We start from the raw sequence: 12,362 nt of genomic DNA, 5'->3' as shown, positions 1-12,362 counted from the left end.
AAGCAGATATGTTTCAAGTGCACGTCAAGTGAAGACTTGAAAACAGGCCAATCGGGACGTTTCGTCTTTAGTCGCGTCTAAACAAATGCAATAACAATACAACAAGTGCAATCGTTCCAATTATAGCTATCTTTTTTACTCACGCGCTTATCCCATCTTTTGTACTTTTCATAAATGCTACTTGTCAACATGTGTGTGCACTATATCGGTAGGTATGTAGATATATATGGCGCGATCAGATTTGAAGAGTCAGTTACTATGAAGATAACATATCTGTTGTTTAAAAAATCATTGGTGTCGTTTATATAATGTTAAAACTAATAACAAAATTTTGCCATAATGAAAACTACATCATCAATGTAGTCATCACTAACCAAGTCACTTAAATATGCATGATAATTAAAAAATCATAAAAATTAATAAAATGGCATAACATGAGAAGCACTAGTTTTTGAATTAAAATGAATGACGAAAATCGGTTTACCGAGAATAAAGGTCTGAGATAACACACATAAAAACAATCGAATCGAGAATCTCCTAATTTTTTAGCGTCGGTGAATAATCACGCGATCTGTCGACCACATGATCCTATGATAAACATTCTAACTTTTTTTTTATTTCTTTCAAAAGATTTTACTTGTAATGTCTTGTTACTAGCGAAGAATGACATAGAGAAGTAATATGTGTCGCTTTCTGAAGAGGGTTCTGTGCAGGGCCGGTGTTAGGAAATCTGTTGCAGATAGAAGTTAGAACGCGTGAAAGAAATTGCAAAAAGAAAAAAGAAGCTAGTAATGTTTTTTTATCGCTTAGTAAAAATATATAAGTGTATATAAAACTACAACTACGATGTATATCAGGAATCACAATAGCTATTAAAACTGTTCCTACAAATACACACAATAATTTCAACTTATAATAATAATACCCAAAACGAATTACAACTGCATTTCATTTATAATACACACCGACAAAGAGTTCGACAACCGAATTAACCCACAGACATAGCCCACTGAGTTTCTCGTCTGATCTTCTCAGTGGGTCGCAATTCCGATCCGCTAGTAGATTCAGCGAAGCACTGCTCTTGCTAGTACTACGAGTAGTGTTAGCAAATTCTCTCAGGTTGAGCTCGTGAGCTTGCCGAACCGTTCACGCGAAGTTGGATTAGCACCTTAGGCTACCAGCGAACAGGTAGGAAGAAAATACAAACCGCTTACTTCACACGCTATCTTCTTCAGTATATTTTATTGTGTACAAAAATATTTCAACAAATAAAGCTTTTTGAAGTGAAACTTCTTTATCGACGTAGGGAGGAAAAAACGTATGTAACGTTTTTCGGTTACGCGCCATCTTAATTTCTTGCGCTACGTTTATTTTATTTCTATTTAGTTTGTTATCAACAGATGTCGCTGCACGTAAATTCAACAATTTCTGAATCGCGGTGACGAGTTGTTACACAGTTGATAGACCTTTTTGTATTTCTCCTGCTATCTCACACTCCCGACTAAGCGCGTCAATACCTTCGCCTTCGCCTTCGCCTTCGCCTTCGCCATTTGCCCAATCATCATGTACGGCTAATCCATACCGTGGGCTCCTAAGATTAAATACTTATACTTAGTAGACTTGCGCAAAACATCACTTGCCAATGTAATGTGATATGACATCACTTTTATAGACAGGTGATATTACTCGAAAACATTACACATCACTCTTAACATTACTCGGTGCGTTCAATAGATACTGTGACGACGAATACATTGTATCTATACACCCGAATCATTACTTAAGTGATGTGTTCATACACATCACTTAGGTAATGATTCGGATGTGTCATTACAGTAGTGTATTACAATACAAAGTATGAACTTTGTATTGTAATACACTGTTAAATTACTTGACAGAGATTGACTTACTTAATAATATAATAATTTTATTTTTTACTTAATATAATTTATTGCGAGATGAACGGATTTCATATGGCGACTTAGACTGCAAATTGAGCTCGACAATAATGTTAATATACGAGAGCAGTAGATGCATTGTTTCGAAGCGGTCTCCTCAAAGTGCATCCAAAGAGGACTGTACTTTCATTTAGACGCCGTTCTTTCTTTCACTTATTAAACACGCATTAAAACATATAATAAAACTATTTTCAAACAAGTGCTTAAGTAATTCAAACACAAAAATTAATATGAAATATTACTAAACAATTACGAGCGACTAGCGATTTTACAAAAGTTGCGAATTAAAAATTAAGTAACTACTTGCGGGGAACTACTGGCTGGCCGCATGAAAAATATAAACACAAATACCTATATTAAAATTCAGACGTACCATAGGTATAAAAATGTACCTAGCGGCCAGGGCATACGGTTCAAAATCACTAGGAATAATTCCGTGTCGCTTGCTCATTTATTTTGGTCGATCGGTCTGTCTCGCTCGCTCGGTTCCGTTCGTGTAATATGCAACATTACACGACAAAGAAAGAAACATGTTGAGTGATAGTGTGATGTTTGTTTCCTTCGCGTAATGTGTGATGTTGCATTACATCGTAGAGTAATATTACCGGAGTAATATCACTCGCATTACTTACACATGTCTAATACTTAGGCGTCACCCTCGAGATAGGGATGACATGCCGCCCCCCCCCCCCACATTCAAACGGTACGCGACCTCTACCCGATGATATGCAGGCGAAGTAATTTGTCCCTTAAAAATAAGGTGACACTCTACAAAATTTGCATTCGCCCCGTCATGACCTATGTAAGCGTAGTATTCGCTCACGCGGCCCGCACTAACTTTAAATCATTCCAAGTTATTCAATCTCGTTTTGCAGGATAGCCGTCGGAGCTCCGTGGTTCGTCAGAAACGTCGACCTCCATGACGACCTGGACTTAAGAATCCATCAATAAGTATCTTCAGTCGACGTCGATGCGCCACTTCGATAAAGCGGCACGACACGAGAACCCTCTTATCGTGGCCGCCGGTAACTACATTCCCGATCCTGCGGACAGAATGGAAAGCAGTCGACGTCGCCCCAAACACGTCATTTCGGATCCTCTCGATCCACTAACGGTGCTTTTAGGTACCTCAAGCACCGGTCATCGTTCTCGTCGAACCCGTCGCTTGCGACGAAGGACTCTACGAGTAAATTAACCCTCAGACACAACCCACTGAGTTTCTCGCCAGATCTTCTCAGTGGGTCGCGTTTCCGATCCGGTGGTAGATTCTGCGAAGCACGTCTCTTGCTAGGGTTCGTGTTAGCAACGTCATCAGGCTTGAGCCCCGTGAGCTCACCTACTAGTTAAGGCGACGCTGATATAGCCTCTCAAAGCTATCAGCTTAGGTAGGAAAGAAAAACAAAAAAACGCTATCTCATACCTGCTTGGCGTCGGTATACTGTGATCATGCAGGCGGGGTTCCCCGGGGTGCGGCTGCTGCATTGCACTGCGGAGTGGTTGACCCTTGCGATTATTATTATATTTTATAAGTTTCACTTCTACCGTGTGTGCCGTTTGCACTTTGCACTCACACACGTTTTTGGAGTTTACTCCTTTAGAATCGATTTACATATATAGGCCCGGGGTATGAAAATTATGGGGACCAAAATCGTACTAGCATGTCACACGAAATGCGTTATGCGCCTAGCATGTCACACGAAATGCATTATGCGCCTGATTGGCTCCTGATTGCGTGATGCGTGCGCGCGCCAATCAGGAGCCAACGCGCGGCCGCGTTATCGCAGGTGACGCCGGGCTGCTGCGCCGGCAGTCCGCCACAAAGCCTCGTACTGATCGCGCGTTTCTCTCATTATTGTATTTTCATATATTTGTTAGTCGTTTGTTTTGTGTCTCGTTAATTTGTTAATAATCTGTTGTGTATCGTGTTGTCGTAATATAGAACTATTTCTCGTATTGTTTCGTTTAATTTTTTATATCCAGTAAACTCCAGTCGTGCGTCGGAGCGGACACACACACTTTTTTTTTTTTTGTTTTATTGCTTAGATGGTTAAAGTTTTTGCTTCTGGTATTAACACGAGTCACGAGTACAATTGAGTACATAGATAACTTCGATTCGTCAAGCACGTTTTCAATGTAGTGACATGTGACGATACATTTCGAATGCCTATATGTCTTTGAACAAAGACTTTGTTGAGCAAGTTGCACAGTAAACTTATACAATATTTATATAACTTATATTATTATATAGGGTGCAGAGGGTTAATCACCCACTCATCCAAAAATTAAATGATTATGAAAGGAAAAGTAATGTTACCGGACCGGATTTTTTCAAAACGAACTGGCGAGAGCAGTCTGGAGAGACATACTGGACCAGGCTAAGGCCCACCCTGGGCTGTAAGGCCTAAGATGATGATGATATTATTATTTAATGTTTATTTTACGTCAAGCAGGCGGGAAAGAATTTCGGTGCTTACATCTACTTTTTTAAATGCTGCATCATCATGAAACATATTGATCATAGTTAATAACTAAAATAACTGAAGATTTAATAATTGTTTATTTTACACTTATAAAATCCGATAACGGTCAATGACCTTACTTGGAGCGATAAGAACGTCTATTGAAGTTATTTGTCGCATTTATCACAGAACATTGTGCGAGTACTACGCTTCAGCTAGTTGATCAATGTGGATACGATAGACAATCTCGGAGCCCACTTAGAAACATTTATTGAGTCGGGATCTGGTTCCCCACACGAGTGCAGTGCGCCGAGGGTGCGCTGGTGGTATGTGGGACTGTCGTAGCCACCCCCTAAAAGACACCCCCGTACTCTCGCCTGAACATCCGGTCCCCGCTCAACACAAAGACAAACACACCAGTCAAAACCCAAGAGAGGTAAGAAGGTTACATCAACTGGATCACTGGATCAATTCCAGCCTGCCAGATTATGTAAGCAGTGCAGTATACTAGTGATAACGCGTCACGCGGCATTTTCCCCTCCGGTCGCCCCATGAACTTGATCAAGGGTCACATGACTTATGTATAGCTGTGGCGGTAGCCATCACAGAACACAAAATATTTGACAAATGCCTGAATCTCACTTACTACATTTTCAGGATAAGCTTGCATCTATACAAGTTCTGAACAACGACATTCTGGAACAACTGGAAACTCCTTCAAATCTCCTGCTTAGGAAGCACCCTGGGTCGAAATTCATTCCAGAGCATATGTAAGTGGCCAAATGAATCTCTAGAATGCCCTACTAATGAACGTAGAGATTTCAGGAAAATTTGTTCTAGTTTTAGGTAATTCGATGATAAAATACCCACTGAGTTTCTCGTCTGATCTTCGCATTGGGTCGCGATTCCGACCCGGTAGTAGATTCAGCGAAGCACTGCTCTTGCTAAGACCAATTTTAGCAATTCTCGCAGATTGAGCCCGTGAGCTCACCTAACGGTCCTAGCGAATTTAGAATAACCCCTTAGACTAAAAAAAAGTTCACGGAGACGACTCAAACGAAACCTTTAGCACCTTAGTGGTCGTCGTGGCCTAAAGGATAAAACGTCCGGTGCATTCGTGTGTAGCGATGCACCGGTGTTCGAATCCCGCAGGCGGGTACCAATTTTTCTAATGAAATACGTACTCAACAAATGTTCACGATTGACTTCCACGGTGAAGGAATAACATCGTGTAATAAAAATCAAACCCGCAAAATTATAATTTGCGTAATCACTGGTGGTAGGACCTCTTGGGAGTCCGCGCGGATAGGTGCCACCGCCCCGCCTATTTCCGCCGTGAAGCAGTAATGCGTTTCGGTTCGAACGGTGGGGTAGCCGTTGTAACTATACTGAGACCTTGGAACTTATATCACGGGGTGGGTGGCGCATTTACGCTGTAGATGTATATGGGCTCCAGTAACCACTTAACATCAGGTGGGCTATGAGCTCGTCCAATCACCTAGCAATAAAAAAAAAAAAACCAAATCCAAATTATAATATGCTTTAATGTTTTTACACTCCTGATTCCTTCACTGCAGCAAACTGTCCCCTGTGGTATTACAGAGCTGATTTTCATTAGTGTCGGACGGTACACCTGTCTCCTAACCGCGGGCTTACCGCGCGATAGTCCCACTACACGGACGACCGCGTATAATTGCTTTTCTTGAAAGATTTTGCTTTATTCCTACACATTCGTTCCTTCGATAGCAGAGTTACAAATGAATTGTTAAATCAGCAACTTGAAGAAAAGAACTCACGCCTGTAAGCCGGCTCAGACTCACAAGCTGATCAGCTGAGGTCAGCTTAAGCGTTCTAGACGGGCAGACAAACTCATCAAGCAATTCCACCTATATATAGACAATAGTACTTAGCATACTTCAAGCATTATTCGATGTTTCCCGAGCGCTATGACATGTCTTCCTTTACTGGTGGTAGGACCTCTTGTGAGTCCGCGCGGGTGGATACCACCACCCAGCCTATTTCCGCCGTGAAGCAGTAATGCGTTTCGGTTCGAAGGGTTGGGCAGCCGTTGTAACTTACTTGAGACTTTAGAACTTTTATCTCAAGGTGGGTGGCGCATTTACGTTGTGGATGTCTGTGGGCTCCAGTAACCACTTAACACCAGGTGGGCTGTGAGCTCGTCCACCCAACTAAGCAATAAAAAAAAATAAGGCTTGTGGAGAGTCCTCAATGGTAAACAGCGACTTAGCTCTGCCTCTGGCATTGCTGACGTCCGTGGGCTACTGTACTCACTTACAACCAGGTGGGCCGTACGCTCGTCTGCTTACTAAGGCCATTCAAAAAATTACCATCGCAGTGCCTTTTACGAGTATTACCGTTGAGATATTTAAAGACCAAATTCGATTTAAAATAGTCTAACGTAGGTACCTAATAAACCGAGGGGGCTGGTGGTCGTGGCGCCGACGACCGGGGAGGTTGATGGGAGAGATGTGCTCCGCACTAAACGCTTCACTTTCCCCCCTTTGCCTTTTCATGAGTTCTATCTCATGCGAGGTTCGGACGCGGGTTGTTGAGCGACAGGAGGTTTTAGTCAGTTCGATTCCGACATGTCCCGCACTCCATCCCCAGAGGAGGGCGGAAGTCCAGCGATTTCCGCTGACCAAAAAAAAAGTAAGCTCGCGGTGAATCAAGAATCAGCACAACGCTCAAGCAGCCGTTCGAATTGAAATACTTACACTATCCATGGTCTAATTACAAATAAATTCAACCATCCATTGTACAGATCAACAAAAGACAACCTAAGATTTTTGACAGATAACAGACAGACAGATGACAGATAAGATAAGCTTGCATGTATACAAGTTCCGAACAACAGCAAACGGACTGTCAGTCTGCTGAGCAATTTTAAGCTGCTCAGTGGAAGGTATTCTCTATATCGTATACTCCCAAGCTTCAACGGGAGCTCATAGACGTTATAAACTTTGAGAACATTCACCTACCTTAAGTCATAAGGGAGAAATTTCTATCGTAATTACCAACGACTGTACCGACCTTCAAACACATTTACGACTCACTTATAATAAACCACCACACTGCCTATTTCTGCTGTGAAGCAGTGATGCGTTTCGGTTTGAAGGGTGGGGCAGCCGTTGTAACTATACTTGAGACCTTAGAACTTGTATCTCAGGGTGGGTGGCGCATTTATGTTGTGGATGTCTATGGGCTCCAGTAACCACTTAACACCAGATGGGCTGTGAGCTCTTCCACCAATCTAAGCAATAAAAATAATAATAATATGCGTAGCAGCATACCGACGGTAAGTTCGGCTGGTTTCATTTTAATTGGAAACTCGGAAGGTTTTGTGCTAGGTGTAGTCTCGCTACTGGATACAAAAACACCGGGTGTCTTACCGCTTCTGAATAAATAATTCCAACGTTACGGATACCGTACGATCGAAACGTGACCGAATTTTAACGTGAAGAGAATCTTCTGTAACCACACCACGGGCACACACACACACACAGACCGAACATAATAGTTTTATTCATCTTTGTGTATATAAAATTGGATATAGCACATACCATTACCACAAAGTTCGCGGCCCACATAGTGCTATTTCTTTTATTCCTCAGTTGGGTGGACGAGCTCACAGCCCACCTGGTGTTAAGTGGTTACTGGAGCCCATAGACATCCATAGGCTACCCCACCCTTCGAACCGAAACGCATTACTGCTTCACGGCGTAAATAGGCGGGGTGGTGGTACCTACCCGTGCGGACTCCCAAGAGGTCCTACCACCAGTGATTACGCAAATTATAATTTTGCGGGTTTGATTTTTATTACACGATGTTATTCCTTCACCGTGGAAGACAATCGTGAGCATTTGTTGAGTACGTATTTCATTACAAAAATTGATACCCGCCTGCGGGATTCGAACACCGGTGCATCGCTAGATACGAATGCACCGGACGTTTTATTCTTTAGGCCACGACGACTTCATTTAGGCCACGACGACTCACGGTGCATGTCGACATTTACGTTATTAATGTCTATGGAGTTCGGTTACCGCTTTACAGCAGGTGGTCTGCGTGCTCGTTCGCCCGTCTAAGCAATAAAAAACTTACAAAAAGCAATAGCATGTTTGAATGAAATGAAAAGAAATAGCGGAGCATGATCAATTTTACATTACCCGATCGAACTGCAAATACACCAGTCTCCGCGGGCGATTCGCGCACTTCGTCGCACGAGAAACGTCATAAAATCGCTTGGCAAAGACAGGCTCGGAGCCGGGAGCGTCTACGGGACCTCACGTTTTCCTTTATAAATGCAAATGTAATTGTAACGAAACCATATCTGGTCGAGACCGGCCGATTCAATACAAATAATAACTTTCAATTTTCCTTTCGTGTTGTTAAAACGCGACGTTGATAATGAGAACGAATGTGATGGCTTGCCCGTGTTGAATCGCTAGCAGTTCAGGGGAGTTCTATTGCAAGGGAATAACGCACTTCGCCTAGTTTGTATAGAATAGAGAATCGCTTGATTTTTTTCGATAATTACGTCCCACTAGGAATACCCTGAATTGGAAGAAGTAATGGATTGCATTAAATATGTACCAACCATAACAAAACTTAAATCAAATTTTTATTATTTTTTTAAAAACCAAATTACGTTCGTATTCATATTGATATTGGGATTAAAGTCGCTTGAAGGCGGTACCAGGGAATTCAATATTATTTTTGGTGGTTCCCAAGTATACGTGGAACCAATTTCGGTTATTCAACTTACTCAAACAACATACCTACGTTGAAAGTTATCGTTTTAGGCTCCAAATAAATAAAGCACGGTGCTAGCTGAGCTTATTTTAAGGTATTTACAGCCTTTATAAGCTTTATACGACTCCGACCTCAAGTCTATGGACTCATGTAACCACGTATAACAAAAATAAATTATTTTTTAGAATTGTCTTTGTCTCTCTGCCTGTTTGCTTATTTATCTTATTCCCGGGAAAATCCGACGCGTTTCATTGTTGTTGGATTACGATTTCGTGTAGGTGGTGAATTCACGGTGAACTACGTAAGACGCCTTAAGCTATTTAGATTTTCCGTTTCTCTTTAAAGTACTTTAAAGATTCAGAACTACAAACTTCCGATGAGACGCGGCGCCTTCGCTGGCGACTGAATTTTTATTTTATTACTATAACTTAAGTATGAACTTGGCTTCGGTGCGAACTAAGTGCCACCGCACTTAAGGCAGTGAAAAAAATTATTAATGTACTAGCGACCCACCCTCGCTTCGCTTCGGAAACATTAAAACACACATGAAACCAAAAAAAAAAATATAAAAAAAAATTAAAAAAGTAGCCTATGTTCATCAGGGACAATGTCGGCTTCTAATGGAAAAAGAATTTTTCAAATCGGTCCAGTAGTTTCGGAGCCTATTCGAAACAAACAAACAAACAAATATTTCCTCTTTATAATATTAGTATAGATGTATGACAGGTGAACGAGCACGCAGACCACCTGCTGTTATGCTGCGTAAATGCCGACATCCACCTTGAAATAGGAGTTATAGTACAATGGTTTCGCGGCAGAAATAAAGATGGGGTTGTATCTAATGGGTAGGAGGTAGATGGGAGCAAGCAAGTCACCCTCTGGCAACCAAGAGACGGCAAACGGAGTAGGGGTCGTCAAATCAGGAGATGGGAAGGTGACTTGAAGCAGACAGCGGGACCATTCTGGCTGAGAGTAGCAAGGGATAGGACCCATTGGAAGGAATTGGAGGAGGCCTATGCCAAAAGGCACACCGAACTTAGGGACCTCTTGTAACCCTATGTTTAGGAATAAAAAAGCTATTATTATTATTATTAGATGGTATAATTAACTATTGCTACCTACGATCACTAAAGATAATAATATAACCCAAGCTGTGTCTTCGAACACAAAAAAAAAAACGCTACAAATTTGTCATTTTCATAGTATATCTATTCTCGAAGAGAGTTCAGTTACTTCAGAATGTTTATTTATTGTTTAATCGGACGTAGAACGAGCTCACGGTTCATTTGGTGTTGAGGAGTCACCGGATTTATCCGCTAGAAGAGACACACGATCGAATACATTACTCACCTCTGTACTGTACACGAGTTTTTTAACGTTCTCGATAGCGTAAAAGTTAACTGAAATTTGTATGGAGTTTGAACGTTTGCCTACGTTTGCCGCTAGAGGCGCTGTTCCAACTGCACACAAATTCGAGTTAACTTTTACGATAACGAGTACGTCAAAGAACTCGCGCCATGCACACTGATTTATCTAAACATATTGATATAAATAACAACAACAAAACAAACAAATTGATATAAAGGTTTTAATGAAATTTTTAATTATCTTTTCCGAAGCTTTGCTGGAAATGCTATTCCCATCTCTGTGTCAGGATCCTAAATACATCCATTTAACTCCACACTAAAGATGGCCGTTCGTATATACTTAGTCTGGCCATAAATACTGTTACAATTAAAAATAAAAAAAATCTATTGCAAATAACATTTATTACTTTTACAGTGTGTTAGTTTAAAATATAAATATAAAACAATTTAAAGTATAAAAAGCTTATTCGAAGTGGTCTCCATTGGCTGCAATACAGTCCTTTAAACGTTGAGGCCAGTTATCAATAGAAGCACGCACTCTTTCCATGGGAAAATTTTTCACTACCAATCGTACAGATTGTTTTAGGGACTCCAAATTATCATGGCGTTTAGAGCAAGCCGTACTCTCTAAAACTGACCATAAATCATAATCTAGTGGATTAAGATCGGGACTAGATGACGGCCAGTCTTCAGCTCTGATGAAGTCCGAAACGTTCGTTTCCAACCAAGACTGCGTAGACCGAGCTTTATGACCTGGCGCCGAGTCTTGCTGGAAGGACCATTCTTGATTATTGAACATGGTGTTGTTAAGGGGCTTCACTACCTTCTCAAGAATGGTATCTTGATACACTTGTGCCGATGTTTTGATACCATTTTCACAAAAGTATAGCTCAGTCACTCCTTCATAGCTAATACCCCACCAAACCATCACTGAAGGATAGTGCCCATGTTGCACTTTGTCGACTAATTAGGAAGCTTCCTTAGAGCTTTGAGCATAAATACGGTCATTTTGTTTGTTAAAATGTTGCTCAATTGTAAAAAAATTCTCATCCGTAAACAAAAAAATTTTATGACCTCCCTTTGCGTACCGCTTCGTAGTTGTTTCGATTTTACCACCCTATTCTCTTTTAAATTATCAGTTCAGAAATGACCAGTACGTCTCTTATAGGCTGCAAATCCTAAGTCATCTTTTAAAATACGCGACATGGTTCTAGGTGCTATCTTCATCTCCCGAGATAAAATCTTTTGCTTTCGGACAGGATTTCTTCGAATTCTTTCCCTTACTGCTTTGACCACCTTTTTCGTACGAACACTACGTGGACGGCCAGATCTTTTTCTGTCACAAACAGAGGAGGTCTCATTGCACCTATTAATAGCCCGGTACACAAACATTTTACTAATACCAAGCGTATGGAGAGTTTTAAAAATTGCATTTGGCTCCATACCTACTTTGTGTAATGCAATCACAGCCAATCGGTTCTCTTTATCACCCAACTCCATTTTAATATCGCAAAATATTGTACAATGTATTGACGCCAAAATGAGAAAACTTATGAAATGAAAAAAAAAAAAAGAGCAATCATATAAAAATGACAGATTCCAAATTCAAATGTAATATTTTGTTTATATTTAATTGTAACAGTATTTATGGCCAGACTAAGTATTATCGAAAATCCTGAGGTAAGGGAGAAGACATCGGCACCTTAATAACGTTCAAAGAACTTTTTTTACAATCTGGAAACAAAAGTGACCTTAAAAAAAAGTTTATCAGAGGACTCTATGTTGCCGTCTCGCTTGTGAGTTCA

The sequence above is a fragment of the Bombyx mandarina genome, chromosome 15 (genome assembly GCF_030267445.1).
Source record: "Bombyx mandarina strain Sakado chromosome 15, ASM3026744v2".
Classification (NCBI taxonomy): Eukaryota; Metazoa; Arthropoda; class Insecta; order Lepidoptera; family Bombycidae; genus Bombyx; species Bombyx mandarina.
This window is presented reverse-complemented; position numbering follows the sequence as displayed.